The 16961-nt window shown below is 37.0% G+C and overlaps 1 protein-coding gene across 2 annotated transcripts in view; it reads right to left on the reverse strand.

The window, feature by feature from the left end:
• CDKAL1 (CDK5 regulatory subunit associated protein 1 like 1) overlaps positions 1 to 16961 on the reverse strand; it is a 378644-nt gene that overhangs the window by 27969 nt on the left and 333714 nt on the right. The window lies entirely within an intron of this gene.

Raw genomic sequence — 16961 nt, forward strand, 5'->3', positions numbered from 1 at the left:
TACAACTGTCTGGCAAGTTAAATTTACTCAGCACTTTCATTACTATTTTGAGACTCAAAAAGCTTTCACATTCTACTCCAAAGTTTTAATATCTATGAGCAAAGTTAAATTCCCCTCCCCTCGCCCAGAAAGATTCCCACCCCATCTTAGTGGCAGCTGTTATACACAAGTTTTAAGACCTCCATCATAAGTTCTATATGCATTAGCGAGGTGCAGAGCGGATAATATAGTTTTGATTCCTTAAGGTTCAAGCAGTATAAGCTAAGATTAAGATTTCTCTAACAGTTAATGGCAGAATAGAACATAAAGAAATAGGAACAGCAATATTACACCCACATCACAGTATATATATATATATATATATATATATATGTATCTGTGTATATATATATATGTGTGTTTGTGTGTATATATATATATATATACACACATATATATACATACACATGATACATATATAATTCTCCACTCCCTAAACAGAAAGACTTCACAGAATAACTCTTGACTTCCCTTTCCTGTGCATTTATCTAGAACATTCCCACATAAACCCTGRAAAACAAGGGAGACAGTGAGCACCCAGCTCATTTCCCTGAAGGAAGTTAGACTTCACTCCTCAGGACTACAAGTTGTGGGGTACACAGCAGAAGGGGCAAACTGCCCAAGTTCCAGGCCCCATAACAGAATGGTAATAGTAGAAAATTTGTATATTTTTGCATACTTTTAAGAGGTATTTAAGCATACTTTTAAGAGGTATTTAATTGTTCATAGCACATTTAGAATTTCCATTCTCTGGGAAGTCTGAAACGCAAATAACAACAGATAAAACACACTCAAATTTTAGCAAAAATCCAGTGTAACTAACAGTGTGGTGGTTTTATTATTATTTTCAAGARAACAGAGTACTAAATTCAAATCCCCAGAGGAGTTTTGCAAAACATGTCAATAAGGCACTCGAGATAACTACTCCAGTAATAAGATTACAGAGAACACTTCCCCTAAACTGAGAGGTTTGGTTACTTCTATAATATTTGAGACCACAGCTTTTAAAAATCACAACTGAACATTTGCTGCAGCGCTGAAGTGTTCAAGTGTCAGTTGTCTGGCAATATTATGAAAAAGAGGAGGACAAAATATTAGATAAGCAACATTCACCCTTGGGCAAACGCACTTCCACTGAAAAGCACCAAGGCCAATCACCAAGTCATGTCCTCACATCGTATTTATTATTTACCAATACGGAAAATTAGCAAACATGGCTCAAAGCAATATTGGATCTGTAACTCATTTTTCAGTTGTCTTGTGGTTCCCTGGGTCTCTCTGGTCATAACAGTCTGCCTTCGTCGAGGCTATGAATCCTGCCTGTGAGGCAGACCAAGCTACATGTGTTATCTTCGTACTCTCAGATGACAGAATGGCAAGCATTTTACAANAAAAAAAAAAAAAGAAAATAAAAAAAAAATCAGAGGGAAGAAAAAAGAACCCCTGTGTTAGATCATTTGATATAAGCTGTGGTTTCTTCAGAAACACATTGCCAGTTTTTTTCATCTTTGCTTCCAGGAGCCAAAAGAGGCCAGATCTCCTCTCCATGTCTCAGTGGGTCACAGAGTGAGCTTCTGGCCTCAGAATTTCTTGGGAATGGGAGGAAATCGGGAAGACTAAATTCRTCACACAACATCAGAATGATGGCATTTAAACTGAGGACCAGAAGCACAGAGGAGCCAAACAGCCTATACCAATTTACAGTATATGCATACAGACAGACAGACACACACAAGACTGGCACACTGCAACAAGCAGAAAGTAAACCCAGTAACTGTCCATTTGCTGAAGTTATGGATCTGTAGCCTTGGCTCAAGGCTGAGCTCCCAGAGAGATACAATATTCAGCTATTTGCAGACTCTTTTGCCATAACAACAGAAAAGAAAAATTCCATTTAATGAGTTGGCCATTGCGTATTCATGATCTACAAGACTAATTGGCTACATGCATTTGTAAGACAGAAAATTACTATCTATCCTGCATCCAAGTATAATTAAGAAGAAATGTAAGTACGCAGAACACAGCTTTGGTATTAAAATTTGTTCAAAAAGTGGAATATGTCATCATTTCTGCAATTATTCCCCTGGGATCTCTAAGTACCTAAGTTTCACCTCTCTCAGAATTTAAATATGCAGAAACCAGACATGATATCTAATAACATTCATAATTATAATAACCTTTGATGATTTTTTTTCAGGCATGTACCAGCAGAAGTAGTTCAGTATCTTGTTTTCATTCCTATTCTTTCATCTCCTTCCACAGGTACACATGGGTTCCAGCTCTCAGGGAACTTAAATTCTGCCAAAGTATCTAAAACTGAGGAAACTCAGCCCTGGCATCTCAATTTGGAAAGGTTTCCTACAGAAGCATTRTTTTTTTTCCTGATGGACTACAGCATGAAAATACTTATGAATGACAGCAAAAAAACCTTGCCCAGCAACCTCCCCCACRCCAAGGTGGACTGGTCATATAATTTGCAGAAGGGCAATTTGTTTACACCAAAAACAATGCAACAAAGCTGCTGGTTTGTTCACTTCCTGCACTGCAACAGTCATCAGGAATTTTGTAAATCTCTGAGTCAGTAATCAAATCACTTAGGAACTTTTATTTCATTTTCATTTATCCTACAGGAAATTCTGACATGATAATTCTTTAACTCAGTTTTTCCTTTATGGAAACCATGAAAAGCAGTTTCTCCAGCTGGCTGATTTTATAAAATAAATGAACAGTAAGAAATGTTCAAAATCCTTCTTGGCTGCAGCCAAATTGTTTCTTTTTTAAACAAAAACTGACTGAATCACATAAAACACAAGACTGATTTTTAAACTGCAACAGTTTGGATGCAAAGCACTGTCTCTTTTTACATGCTTTGATAGAATATTGCTACAATGCCAAAAGTGGTGACTGCTGGGTAACACTCAGGTAATGTATATCCCCGATTTATTTTTTTTTTTTTTTACTCAATGAAGACTATGATTGCACCAGTTTTGATTTTTTAATTCCTAAAGCCAGAGCCCATGGCATGTGATCTTTCTCAATGTCTCCTTATTGCTCTTTTATCTGAATTTTCTTCCTTTTTTAAGAGCCTCTGATTGGCTAAAAAAAAAAATATAAATTAATAATCACTGTATTTCCATATTTCTTCCATAGAAGTAAACACACTGCCCATGCAGCACCTCCATTGATTTAGAGAGAGTGGCCAAAGCCTCCTTCAGGCTTAGTGCAATTCGCAGTGGCATAGATSAGGAGCTCTCCTCATGTTGAAGGAGGCTGGCTTGGATTCTGACCTCAATCATCATGGAGCATCCTGAGTACAAGGMTTGGAAGCCACATGAAAATCTGTTTTCCTGTATTTGTTATTTAAATCCATCATAAAGCAGGCAATGAAGAATACACACCATCACAATTTACGTGTGTATGTTTTAGCAGATTATTCTGATGTATGGAATATTTCTGGTGCCCATGCATATTTGACCTTTACTAAGTGTAACAAAGTTTAAGCAAAAACAATTTAGAAAATGCTTATTCCACATCAGTTTTGGTTTACTTCTCTCCTGATTTTTCAGTTGCGGTCTAATTATTTTGAATAAATTTTAGTAATTATGTAGATGACGTATTCACTACAAAGCAGAGATGAACTGCTGGACCTACTTTTTATAAATGATGTGAATCTTTCTGTAAATAGAAGCCAAATTTCTTGAAAATTGTAATTAACCATTCTCTAAGTCTTCTGTTTACATATTGTAGGTGTTTTCTCTCCCTGACAGGGAAGTCTAAGTGGGCCACAACCTCCCTGTAAGAAATGAAATTTCTAGAAACTTATGATATGGTCCTGTTTTGATGGTACCAGAACACATCTCTTTTCAAAATCTCCTTTGTGATTCTTTGTTCTGCTATGCAGCACAGCTCCTCCAAAATTGAGGGTGCATACATCCCTCCCTTTCTGAAGGAAAGAATGGACTTGTCTCTGAGCTTGTCTACAAAGTTGTTAGGGACTTTAAATGTGGGTACATTAAAATAGTTCAGCCTCTGAGCATGACAATTTTTATGCTGGGATAAAAATGCTTTTCTAGCACGCAGCACAGACAGCTGCCACTTCACTAAGGCTCATGTTACAACTGCTGTCCAATTCCAGATGGGTAAATGCCTCCTTTTTATTATGTTATGTTCAGTGCATAAGCCTGCACAGAAATGCAGCAAGAATGACACAAATATTTAGAGTTCTGGTTTTTTTTTACATCATACAATAATCAGTCATCAATAATCAATCTTTGCAAATATGTGTCTGGCCCATTTTACACCTGAGGACAGAAACAGAGAACCTGACCACTCCAGTGCTGTGGAGTAAGCAGCTGAATTCACCATATGGATTTCGAGTATTCCTACTTCTTCCTCCCAAACTTAGGCAATGCTGTCTCAGTCCTACAGTGACACTAATTAGCAAAAAACAAAAATTCTCAGTGTTTTTCCTATACCTATGTTGCTCAGGTTTTTTTCAGCCTTGGAAACAGCACTGGGTGGTTGCCTTTACACACAGGAAACTATTTAGCTCTTAACTAGTGAACTCTGGAAAACCAAATTAAAAGCAGACAGCATTAAGCCAGGTGTCTCATTTCACTGTCAAAGCTGACTTTGTTAAATCATCATTATTAAACTGCCATCTTTAAACAAAGCTKCAGAATTTATTTTTCAAGAAAAGAACACACAAAATGTATGAGTTATGAAATAATATGTAACCAAATGACATTTTTGTTTTGTTTTAGGCATACATTCTTCAGCCACACTGCTCTTCCCACAGCACGATTCAAAATTCAGAATGGACACAGGCAACAGATGCCCACAGAACAAACTCTTTCAACCATTTTCCAGTCTGGCTTGAGGCTGTGCAAGCTGGAAGGAAGGATTAGGTATAAATTAAAAGACAGCCAGCCCTAAGAGTACAGAATCAGCATAACAAAAAAGCGCCTCAGAACCTTCAGCAGCAGGCACTGCAGCTCATTAACAGCAAGTGAACACCTTCTCTTTGGTTCCCTTATGAATTTGTTGGCACAGTAATGGGGGAGGGAAAGGTAGGGAGAGAAGGAGGTGAGAGATAGAAGTAGACTGCTTCTGYTTTCTTGGCCCACTGCTCATGCTTCAGGGTAAATAGATCCTTTCTATTACTGTGCACCTGAATCTGACTGCTTCATTCTGATTTRGTCTCCTGCTGGGAAAATGTAGCTACTCCCAGCACATACAAACCCTGCCATGCAGCTTAGATGAAAATTATATTCAGAGATGTGAGCRGTGACCTAAAAATGACAACTGGTCCTCAAAATATCTGATTCCTTTTAAATTCTGTAAGCTTGCATTTTGCTTGTCTCTCCTTTTYATTGCCTAGAAAAGGGGTAATAAAAGTAGTATGTTGACAACTCTGTCATACTACATTTCTAAATTTCATTGRCAATATTATAAAAGAAAAATAAGTTTTCTGAAACGGGAGACACATATTGCCTCTGAAAGCAGTCTCTCTCATTGGATCTTTCYGTTGTAAACCTTGGCTGAAGCAGCAAAAGGATGAGGTGTCAGAATCTGGCTTTTCTCTGGATCCAGCACATGGTTGCTAAGACACTGTTTTCTTGTGMTCTCTGAAATGCTGTTTCCACAAGTGCAAAATCCAATTCTGACTGTTACACGAAGAGTCACCACTGAGCTGGGGAAGTTGCTACAGCAATATAAAATTAAACATAAAACACTATGCAAAACTGGTATTGGAGACTACCAGGCAGTCAAACAACTGCCTTAATGTAATACCGGCAAAAGCTTCTCCCTCTCTTTTTAAAAAGATTAACAACCCYCATAAAATTGTAGCAAGTATCTACAGAAAAAGTCTAAACAAAAAGATCATCTCAAAATAGGAGAAAGAATCCTCTGAAAAGGTGAAATATGTTTAGTCTTCCTTTCATACCYACAACATTTCACAAACAAAAAGCTAGACAAAGARTCTACCCTTAAGGAAACTTGACATYTAAAACAAAAATATAGGAAAGCATCCTACCAATGCYGATTTTCTAGAATAGAAGAAGGCCTTTAGGAGAATCTTTCAAGAATATTTTCAACTTCCAGCCAATTTGGCAGTCAGATGGATTATGGTGGCAAGAGTAAACAAATATTTGGATTCTTTAAATTTTATTGTGCTTTTTTTTCTAATAACAAGCTAAGCGGTAGTGAAACGAGGCAACCAAGCTTCAAAGAATGATGGTCTTTGTTAGGAAAGGCCATCCTTTATGCTTCTTCTGTGAAATTATTTAGAATTATTTTGATTGGGTGTTTTTGCTGGAAGCAATTCCTTAAGATGCACTGYGTATTTCCAAGCACAATATGAAGTAGTAGTTGCTAAGGCAACAATATGCAATTCCTGTTTGGGTGATCTCTCTTAACAGCTGCATAAGCCCAGGCAAGTATCAGCTGCATGAGAATTTCTAAATCAGCTTGGTAAATACCCTATCGAATAACTTCTCCAGGAATTGCTTAGGGAACTTGCAATAGCAAAGTGTTTACCCAGGCTGAAGCCTTGTCCACGCTATGGAAATAGAAGCGCTCAGCAGCAGCTCTGTCAGAAGGCGCTGATACAGCACAGACCCACGTGAGGCTGCGCTCAGCATCAGCAGCTGGGGGACAGCCTTGCCAGGAATAACAAAAGGCCCCAAACCTAAGTGTWATTTTGTTACATTGCAAGCCGAAACACGGGCTGCTTCCTCACAGACAAAACAAAGCAGGAGAAAGTTAGGAATATATGGAAACACTGGATTCGAGAACATGGGCAACAAAGTGAGCACAGCGCTGATGCAAATCAACAGTTCTATCTCCCCTGAGGTGATGTTGGGATCCCCACAGTAAGACTGGGTGCTCCTAGAATATCTGTAGTCTGATATTTTTTAATCAAATACACCAAAAGGACTGCTAAAAAAAGTCTGACTTCTCTCCAAATTACCACTACAATTTTTCTGCTCATTCTACAGCTGAGGCCAATATTCTCTCTTCATCTCMTCTAAGAACAAAGGGAGAGCAGATGGGATAAAACAGAAAAAAACAAAAGTCCAAAATGACCCTGTATGCAAAGCCAAACCCAACTCTCCCCCAAAATCCAGTAAAAGCTCTATTAATACATTTAACAACACACAAAATATGTAACATAACATTGCTGCAAGTTAAATAACTTAGAATACAAAATACTGACACTGAGAGAGTTAAAAAAGGGTATAAATATGGATCAGCTTTCTTTTCAAAAGAATATAAAAACTCCTCTTGCCACACAAATCACAGGCTACTATCAGAACCTGATAATGTTAATGAGGATAGATAGCATAATGATATTACTTTCTTTTATTTTGAAGGTAGACACTATGTGATCAAAAATTATACACTTCAGGGAGTTTCTTCAGTCTAAGGCAAGGTAAGACCCTCAGTCTAAGGCAAGGTAAGAACTGCTGACATTTTTGGTGGCATAATGCTGAATGACAAATAACATCAAGGGCTTACAGAAGGACCAAAGTGAATGACTCATTAAATAATGATAAATGTAGTGTGACTTTATGTTGTTTAGAATTTAATAGCAGCTACTGTCAAACTAGTTGCAATGCATTTTACAGTTTTTAAACTGAATGTCAATTATTTGCATCTAAAAAAGGGAAGCAAAGAAATACCTCTTCATTGGCATACTAGAATGATAATTCTGACCAATTGTTTATTAGCCATTCAAGGACATGAAGAGAAATCAGTTCAAGAAAATTGTGGGATAAATCACTTCTGCTCTAGAAAAAAAGAAAGACATTACCGCTATGGACCAAATACCTTTCTAATGACTTCTCCATACCTGACTCAGTTCTCAAGGCTAAGCACAAAGTTAGCACAGAAACCTCAACTGGGCGCTGCTGTGCATGCCTCAGCACACTACCTTTTGCAGGACATCAGATTAAATGCTTGACTACTAAATAATTTCTCCTCACCACCTACACCACWCTGCAGCCTTCCCTTCAAAAAAGTCCTTACACAGCTCAGTAATAAGTGCTTAAAAATTGAAGACACTGTGATTTTCTACAATCCTTCAAATTAGGCAGCAACCCTTTGCTATAGATGGATTTTAACAATTTGCTGGAACTAGCTGTACAATTTAACTGCAAGTGAATTAATTACTGAGATGGGTCAACAAGAAACACACTATAATTTCTAACATAGATGTTAACACCACATTACAAACTCTTTAATTAAAAAAAATACAACTGCTGCTGAATATTTTGTCTGCATTTCYGTGCTATCACATCAATAATCAGATTACTGTGTTCTCACCTAGCAGGTTTCCAATTCCACACCAAGTGCACTGGTTATTTTATCAATTAAGCCAWTAGAATGGTTTGGACATACACACTAAACAATGCAATACCTAGACAGGCCTGAAACTTCTTAGAGTACAAAGTCTTTGCCAACAGGAGAGTACAAAGAAAAGGAATGGTCAGCAATTGTGTGACAGATCTTTTTACCCTCTGTGTGGGTATGGCAAGTGGGGGGATTTAAGTGTACATGATTATGGGTATTCAGAGGGAGATTTACARATTGTTCAGCAGTCTTGAACAATCAAGGAAGGAGTGGCCCTGGCTATCTTTATGAYTTTTGCAGACCATCCACAAAGGAGGTCTGCAAAAAGGAGGTTGATAGCTGTGAAAAAGGGCCTCAAGAATAAAGAAATATCTTATRCCTTTGTGAAAAAAGCCTGCAAATACAAAYAGAAATGTGCCATGTAAAYACWGCAATTCTCCAAGGGAAAAATATTTCAAATTTCTATTTATGCTCCTTYCCTTTTGTAAGTAATCTCCCATTAATCACAGTCAAAATGCAACAGAAAATCAGAGGCACAGGAAACAAATCACCATTCATTAAAAGAAATGCATTAATAAATGTGGCACACTAGGCAGAAATCAATGTTGTACTCTGACAACTACTGTAAATCCTGTATTTTAATATTTTCAAAGCCTGACTTATGAAGGTATCAAAATTATGTAAAAATACTTGTGAGARAAGTTCACATATTTGTTTTTGCCATTGCCTTCATTCAATCTTGGATCATATCACAAGGTCAGTAGTACACAGCATTTWATTGTCCTACCCTGCCCTTTCTCCTCTTCTGTGTTTCCACCTTTCAGAGYATTATTTTCTCCATACTTGACTGGAATGAAAAAACTGAGTAAGACTAAACAACGTTCCCACTCCTGAGCAGTCTCCATGACGTGTAGACTAAGAACTCAAGAATCAAGATTTCTCTGAGCTTCTTTCCTCCTGCCCATATCTTACTGAATTGCCCAAAGAATTGTTTTATTTTACTTTTCTACCGTTCCTGACCTCAGACAATTGTTCTTTTTATTTTCCTTAAAAACTGTTCTGCTCCTGAAGGGACTCTGTGAACATATCCCACGTATACAAGGAGATGCACATCATGAAGGAGATGCTTCAGTTTCCTCAATGTTGAAATGCTCCAAACATGGAGAAGGAAAACTGATGCCCCCATGAAAAAAATGAAGCTTATTGTTTTCTACTTTTAAAATCTATGCCCCTKTCCCCACTTACACCTCTCCCTCTATTGTACACCAGTAAAGGTAACAAAACCATAAGATACCAGATTACAAAGGTAAAATGCTAGTAATTAACTTAAAATTGCCTTTTAAACAACTGAGATGGGGCAGGCTTAGGTCTTTTTAGTCCCTCTTGTACTTCAAGTGCTAGCTAAGAATTCTCCAAACAGAATTCGGACCAGAATCAGCCCTGCATCATTTGTGTTTTACCCCTCTATCAGAAGCAGCAAGAAGAGTATAAGCTACTTTCTGTGAGGTGATCACATCAAACAGGTATGTAAAACAGGGGGAAAGGAAGAATGATACTTAGATTTTATATATATTTATATATTTATGTATTTTATATTTATATATTTTTAGATTTTACACTGTTTGTGAAATTATAAAAACAAAGTAGCTTGGCACAGTACCTGTAGCTGGGTTCATCAGCTATACTTGTGAACATGTCTGGGCTGATGGAAGTTTCATATTGCGCAAGCAAAAGATATTGTCAAGAGCATCAGCATAGTGTCTGGAATATTATTATAGCATACTATAATGAGAATGAAATGAGGGTGAAGCTAACTGTCCAAAAATAAGAAGGCTMCTGGTTAAAAAAAAATTAAGACTGATCCTTTCTCCTATAGGCTGTGGTAGAAATGGCAAAATTCACCACACTAAAAAATGTCCTATCTTCACATAAACTATTTTTTTTATCAGTTCTAGCTAACACAAAATTTTAGCCAGTATCTCTTACATCCAAGTGACTCTCCGCATATTTGCACCTTCATCCTACTATCTTTCCTAGCTAAAACATCAAAAACTATACAAACACCTCAGGGTCACAGGTTTTTTAGGCTCTAGAAATTTGACAGAGACTACAGTAAAGATGTGGACAGGTGATGGAAAACTGTGCAAATGGTGGCAACAGAACTCAGCAACACAGGGGCTCTGGTTTTGCAGAATTAAAGGGCAATTTTTGTCCAAACAAAGAGAAACTCCACTCAACCTTCAAAMCAACATTTTAACTGTGAATATCAGGAGTTTCACCTTAACATGAAGTTGGGAATACTCTTATATTGCTTTTTAGTTTCCAAGATCATAAATTAAAACGATTTACAGATGTGTCAGCCAAAAAAGCTCTGCCATTTTATTTTTCAGTTTTCTGTCATGCTTGAAGGCCAGGAGAGTAGACCTTTGGCTATGTTTTTTAAGGAACACTGTTAAACTTAAACTCTGCAGAGTGCTTCTGATAAAAGAAATATTTGCCCTTTCATTTTTTCTGTATAATCAGGGACAGAATTTCTTCAGGTAGTATAAGATAACTTGTCACATTTGTATTTGAAACACTTCAAAAAAATATTTTTCAACTTTTGTCATAAAAATTCTGACCATGTAATAAATTTGCCAAACAYTTTCCCAAATAAATTCTTTTAAGCTACAATGCAGTGAGATAAGCCAGAGTGTGTGCCACAAGTGACCTGATGGTCCTTCTAAATGCAAAAATCCAAAAAGGCTCCTAAAACAAGAATTSCTTCTAGATTTGTCCCAGGTTTTTYCYTTTTCTGAAGGCCAGATGGCAAGGCAGGAAACAGAAAGGCTCATGACTGCAAGAGAAGCCTGATGCTGCCAGAGTCCAGTATTTATGAATGGCATTAACAAATGGGACTGATTAAAAGAAAACAAGGGCTTCATACAGAGGCAAGGAAAATGAGGGGTCTTGGTAAGTCATGCAATAATTTTTCTCTCATCCAAAGAGTCCATTGCTAAGAAAGGCCCTAACTCACAGGTTTACCTTTATTGCTAATAATTGTGCATGGCTCATATTCCCTCTGCTCCAGGGTTGAAGAGGAGGTAATGCCTCACTTTCTAGGAAATTATTCATGACCCAGCTTCAGTGAAGAAGAGGTTAGCCTCTCAGAGAGGTTGAGATGAGTTATACGATCCAAACTCAAGAGAGCATGAAATAAATGCAGAACCTGGGAGAGAGGATATGCCATTTCATTTACACAAAGAGAAAGGAGATTGAACGAGGAAAGGAGTCRGCAACAGAAAATCTGTTTATGAAGGAAGCGGATCAAGTAGAACAGAGTATCTGGAAGGGCTTTTTGCAAAACACAGATCAAATAGCATTATCTGATCATACTTCAGGCTTCTCATGCATCAAGTATAAATTATTGCATGGAAGAGAACATGCTTTCAGAATCTGTTTATTGAAGAGAGTCAGGAAAAGAGTTTGCTGCACAGCTCTCAGAGAGAATCAGCTTTAGGCCTTGTCACATCAATGATTTATAGGGTGACACTAGGGAAATCAATTAAGCTCTCTGCGCGCCCCAGTTTTCCCATCTGTAAAATAGGGGCAAGCTGAGAGTGCTTTTCCATTTTATAGCCTKCCTTCTTGTGTTTGGGTGTTTGTTATTTTCTTAGTTTCTACACTATTAAAAATATTAATATCCATTCTTCTGTGGATGTGTTTTTATTTTAGCATTAGCATACACCTGCTCTTGCTTCATTTTAACTGTTTYGATTTTACATAAATTCGTAAGTACTTCTATAATTTTAGTGGCAAGATCAAAAATACAGCATTCAAAGTGAAGGGAACACATACTTTTCCTAGAACAGAGATCCTTCAGGAAGCTATTAAAGAAGTCTCATGGTAGGCATAAATAGAAAATCCAAAGATAATGAAGCCAGGCAAATGAAGCAGGAAAGCTGCTATTTATTTTCRCTTTAAATTGTTTTACAGTTTGCAGCATTTTAGCACTTTGACATTTAGTGATTCTTTGAAAAAAACTGCACAGAAAAAAAAAAATCGACAGAATACAGTCTAATCCCCAGGCATCTTGGGAAAAAAAACCCCACATGGTTGTCCTCGGGCTACTAGTTTCATGGATTTTCTTCATTTGTTCTCTGGTGCCCACACAGTAAGAAATCCACCATTCAGAAGGAACATCTAAATAAATACCTTGCTGAGGTTTTAGACTGGAAAAGGAAACTCAGTAACTCAGTCCAAGGCATTGGCACCCTTCCTTTTTCCACAGATAGATTTAAAATACACTGGTCACAGTTGCCTTCATCTTTATACTATTCTGCACTGCTAAAAAATGGGGTAAAGGATACAAAAAAAATCAAAGTAGTTTAGAAGCACAAAGATCTAATTATTTATGAATGACTGTCAGGAGGGCTTATATCTATACAATGCCTTTGCCTGTAGTAGGAAATTTACCCTTCTGCCTGTAGAGATAATAACACATTCAACTTGTAAAGTGGGAAGAAAACAGCTAAGGAAATGCTTTAAAACACAGTTTCTGTTTCAGTATGAAATGCTGCAGTCTCTTCTTAAGAGGAARCCAGTGCAAATGTGATTGGCAGATACAGTAATAAGGATTTTTTTCTGTCCCTGCCACCTGAGCCCTCTGTTACACTGTGACTTGCATGAAGGACAACTCTGAGGCTATCAGAGTCTGACTCCATCCCTGACATGGTTTTGAAATTCTCCAGCAGACAGCAAAATTTCAACAACCAGGTTCTTCAATTACAGGAGGACTGGGAGATTAATTTAATGTGTTTAGATACTTGTCTTGCCATTGCAAATGTAATCTTCTTACTCAAGACATACCAGCTGCCTTGGGCATTAGAAAGAAAATTCTTATTCTGCTATGCATGGAATGGTGCACAGAACATTGGCTGAAAATAAAGAGAAATGATGGCAAAGCGCACATCAGTTTGTGGTTACATTGAAWCCTCGGCAAATGGCAAATGACTCTGAACTGGCAAATCCTTTTATCGTTGCAGTTTTTACAGTAATCTCAAATCTCTCCTTTATCTGCTCGGTTTTTGGCTTGTTTAACACAGAGACTGATGATCAGTGAAGCAAAAGATTTAGTTTAAAGGTGTCAGCTAATATCTACCACAGAGCTGCCATTGCTCTTCAAACTGGCTTTACAGATAAGAGCTGGCTGCTCACTGGGTGGCCAAAACAATATTATTTGAGAAAATATCTTAAGGTGTTCATATTGGCAGCTGGGTTACAATATACTATGCATGTGTCCAGAAATTTTATCTAAAGTCACTGAGAGGTTAACAGTAAATACGTATGCTTTGTATACCAGATAATATTCCAGGAGAACACTGTGGTTGGGTGGTCTGATTTAAGCAAACCAAGTTGAGTCATATAATGGAGCTGTCTATTGTTTTATTTTGTCCCTAACACGGAGCTGTCTATTGTTTTATTTTGTCCCTAACAGATAATCCTTTTAGCTTCATATATAAGGTACTTTCTGGTTTTAATCCCATGTCATTGTATTTTTAAAGAAAACACACCTCTCATCTTTGTAAACTTCCATTTAGTTAATTTAGTGCCCCTTTTTTCACAGGTTGCTCTTAACACAAACTGCTCTTTCTCCTCCTTGGACAMAGCACTGTGAAATGCTGCTGCAGCTCATCTGAGCAGCACAATTTTATATCCAAAAGCAAGAGGGTAAATCATAGACAAACAAAGCCAGTCTTGAGCATCATCCAGAGACCTGAAGTATGTAGCTGGCAGGGTGACACTACATGGCCTTCAACACTTCCTGGTTACAGTAACAGTGTTTTCCATTTCTAACTGCTCCAGCTGAGTCCTCACACACTGGAAGTCACTAATTCTCACATGAAATCTTGAAAATACTATATTATTGTTCATGTGCATGTTACTGAAGTAACAGACCACACATTAAACTGATTTTACATTAGCCACTTAAGTTTGAATAACATTTTTGTCATTTAGGTTAAGATGGGATAAGATATCTCAAGTAAAAACAATCAATGTTTTCACAAAACCAGTCTGAATCAAGATCAAAGCAGCACCTACTTGTTTTCACTGCACTCATGGTTTGAAACTGATTTCTGTTTCTTGTGCATTTGCTTAAGGCAGTTAAAAATAAATGATCAGTTTAAACAAMAAAAAAGAAAGGCAAATTCTATTCAGAACTTCAGTGTGTTCCCATTTCAGTGTTTCAGACTTCCAGTGAATGCGTAGCAAAACTCCATTAAATAATAAATCCCATAATAATTTTAATTTTATGAGACATTGATGCAGCCTTTCTGAGAATTATTTTTTTTAAAGACGAAAGATGTTGTAAAGGTGTACGACAAAGGAAAATAGTGAGGACAAAATTCTCACTAGAAAATACTAAAATTAGATTAAGAAGACGGTTGTGTCTTTCAATACTTTGCATTACATACACCTGATATTTGCATAAGAAATACCCATCAGTTTCATCAAAAGTAATCTGTTTAGAAACAGAAGGACATTCTATACAATTATTTAATTATTTGAAGAATGTAAAGATTCCTCAGTACAAGCGTACTGGAACTGCACATAAGCCATATGTGGAGTTGTACATATGGAGGCAATGCAATAAATCAGACACAAAAATRTAACACTTGGAAGTAGACAGACTGCTTCTTTATAAAATGTAATACCACAGATTTCCCTGGTTTTCTAGAATTCCACTGACAACGTTAAGCTTTTAGAATAATGGGTTTCACCCCTTGAACACATGCCACAGAAGGCTGAGGGAGACACTGCACACAATTCACTATATAGGCTGGAAACCTAAACATTTGGTAGCATCATATGAAAGAAACACATGTACAACAGATCCATCTGACATTTTCACACGTATTTTAGAAGATCTCTTCAACTTCCTCATGATTTCAGTCTACATTTAGTTCATTACTAAGTCCTGCAATTGCAGAACTAAAATTAATCAGAATCCCATTTACTTTCTGAAGAGCACTCAAAAGTCTATGATTTTAAATTAATTTATGCAAAGAGAAAAGCTCTTGTCTTTGTAAGTATAATTCTAAGCCATATAAATCGAAAGTAAAGCTTTAAACCCATAATGACCCCTTTTCCATCCAGTCTTAAATGGAATAATTAAGCAATAACTTCCATTCCATCTAAGTACATGCAGCAGTGATGGGTGTCTGCTTGCTGACTAAAGCCTGAAGCRTTTAATTGACCTGTGGGAGCTGATTATTGCAAGTAGAGTCATATGGCACAGAAGCTATCTACTTTTTGATAGAAGAAATCTTTCAAAGTAATTAATAATTTTGGTAATTTAAAAAGATTATGCATAACTATTCACTATGAAGAGACTTAAGCTGTAGTCAGCAAGCCTGTTACAGGTTTTGAAAGATAATAATATCTGTAGGTGTACTCATTTGGGCTGTAAATTTTACTCTTCAGAGTAATAGAACAAAAATGAGTCACTGGCCAAGGGCTCTGTTCAGAACTCATGAATTATCTCCAGATTTTCCTGGAGAGACTGACAATAAGGCATCCCTCACTAACTTTGTTACAGTCTGATATTTGCTATTAATATCTTGCAGCAATGTTTAGAAACCTCCTAGGTAAACAAAATTCATACAGTTGCAAACAGAATAKGTGATGTTTCAGATACTCTTCATAGCTGCATACAAGAGCAGGCCGGTACAAGAAAAGGCAGTCTTCTTGAAGCACATGCTTCAAAGTTACAAGACCACTGAACCTACTATGAGATTACAGTCTTTACAGATAATGCAGTAGAAACGCACTTTCCTTGGCCAACCTGCACTGCACACTCAAAGAGGATGTATAACATCTGGGGGAAAAAAATTGAAAAAACTCTTCTACTAGAAAGTGACAGTGCGTGACAGAAAGCAACTTAGAAGACATTTGTTTGGAAGTCCTCCTCTGTCTAAAGAATAACAAAATAAATTCACTTTAAGTACTGTGTCCATTACTTGCTGTTAATAGGTACGATCTCTGGAATACCGGGATCAAAAGCAGATTGAACTTTTCTTGGCATCTCACTTCCCAGGTGATGCTGAATGCCTCCTTAGCTAGACTTTTTAAAATAAATAAGAAAAACTACAAAATGTAAATATCCAGTCACAATCATGGAGTGTTTAGCATATTAGAAGAGGAATACTACTTGGTTTTCTGCCTAATTATACACCTGAAAGAACCAATAAGGTCCTAAAACATCTTGGAAGAGAAAACTTGTTAGTGATTTTCACAAGAAAAGCAAGCTGTTTTTACCAGTTTTCTTGAAACAAAAAAGCAGCTGAAAAAAGACCCAAAGGTCATTGAAAATCCAGTTCCGCAGCCCTCAAGGGATTCTCTATCCCTTGTCCCTAACGTGGACCTTCAGATGGGAGTTGATCATTGTAAGCAGCTGCTTGAGAGAGAACTTGACCACACAGACCTGGGGGAATTCAGACTACCAGAATTCATGCCTTACAAAAATGACCATACAAAATAAAAAAAAAAAAAAAAAAAAAAAAAAAAAAAAAAAAAAAAAAAAAAAA

This window comes from Malurus melanocephalus, unplaced genomic scaffold (genome assembly GCF_030028575.1).
Source record: "Malurus melanocephalus ecotype Western Australia unplaced genomic scaffold, MMel_1.1 scaffold_332, whole genome shotgun sequence".
NCBI lineage: Eukaryota > Metazoa > Chordata > Aves > Passeriformes > Maluridae > Malurus > Malurus melanocephalus.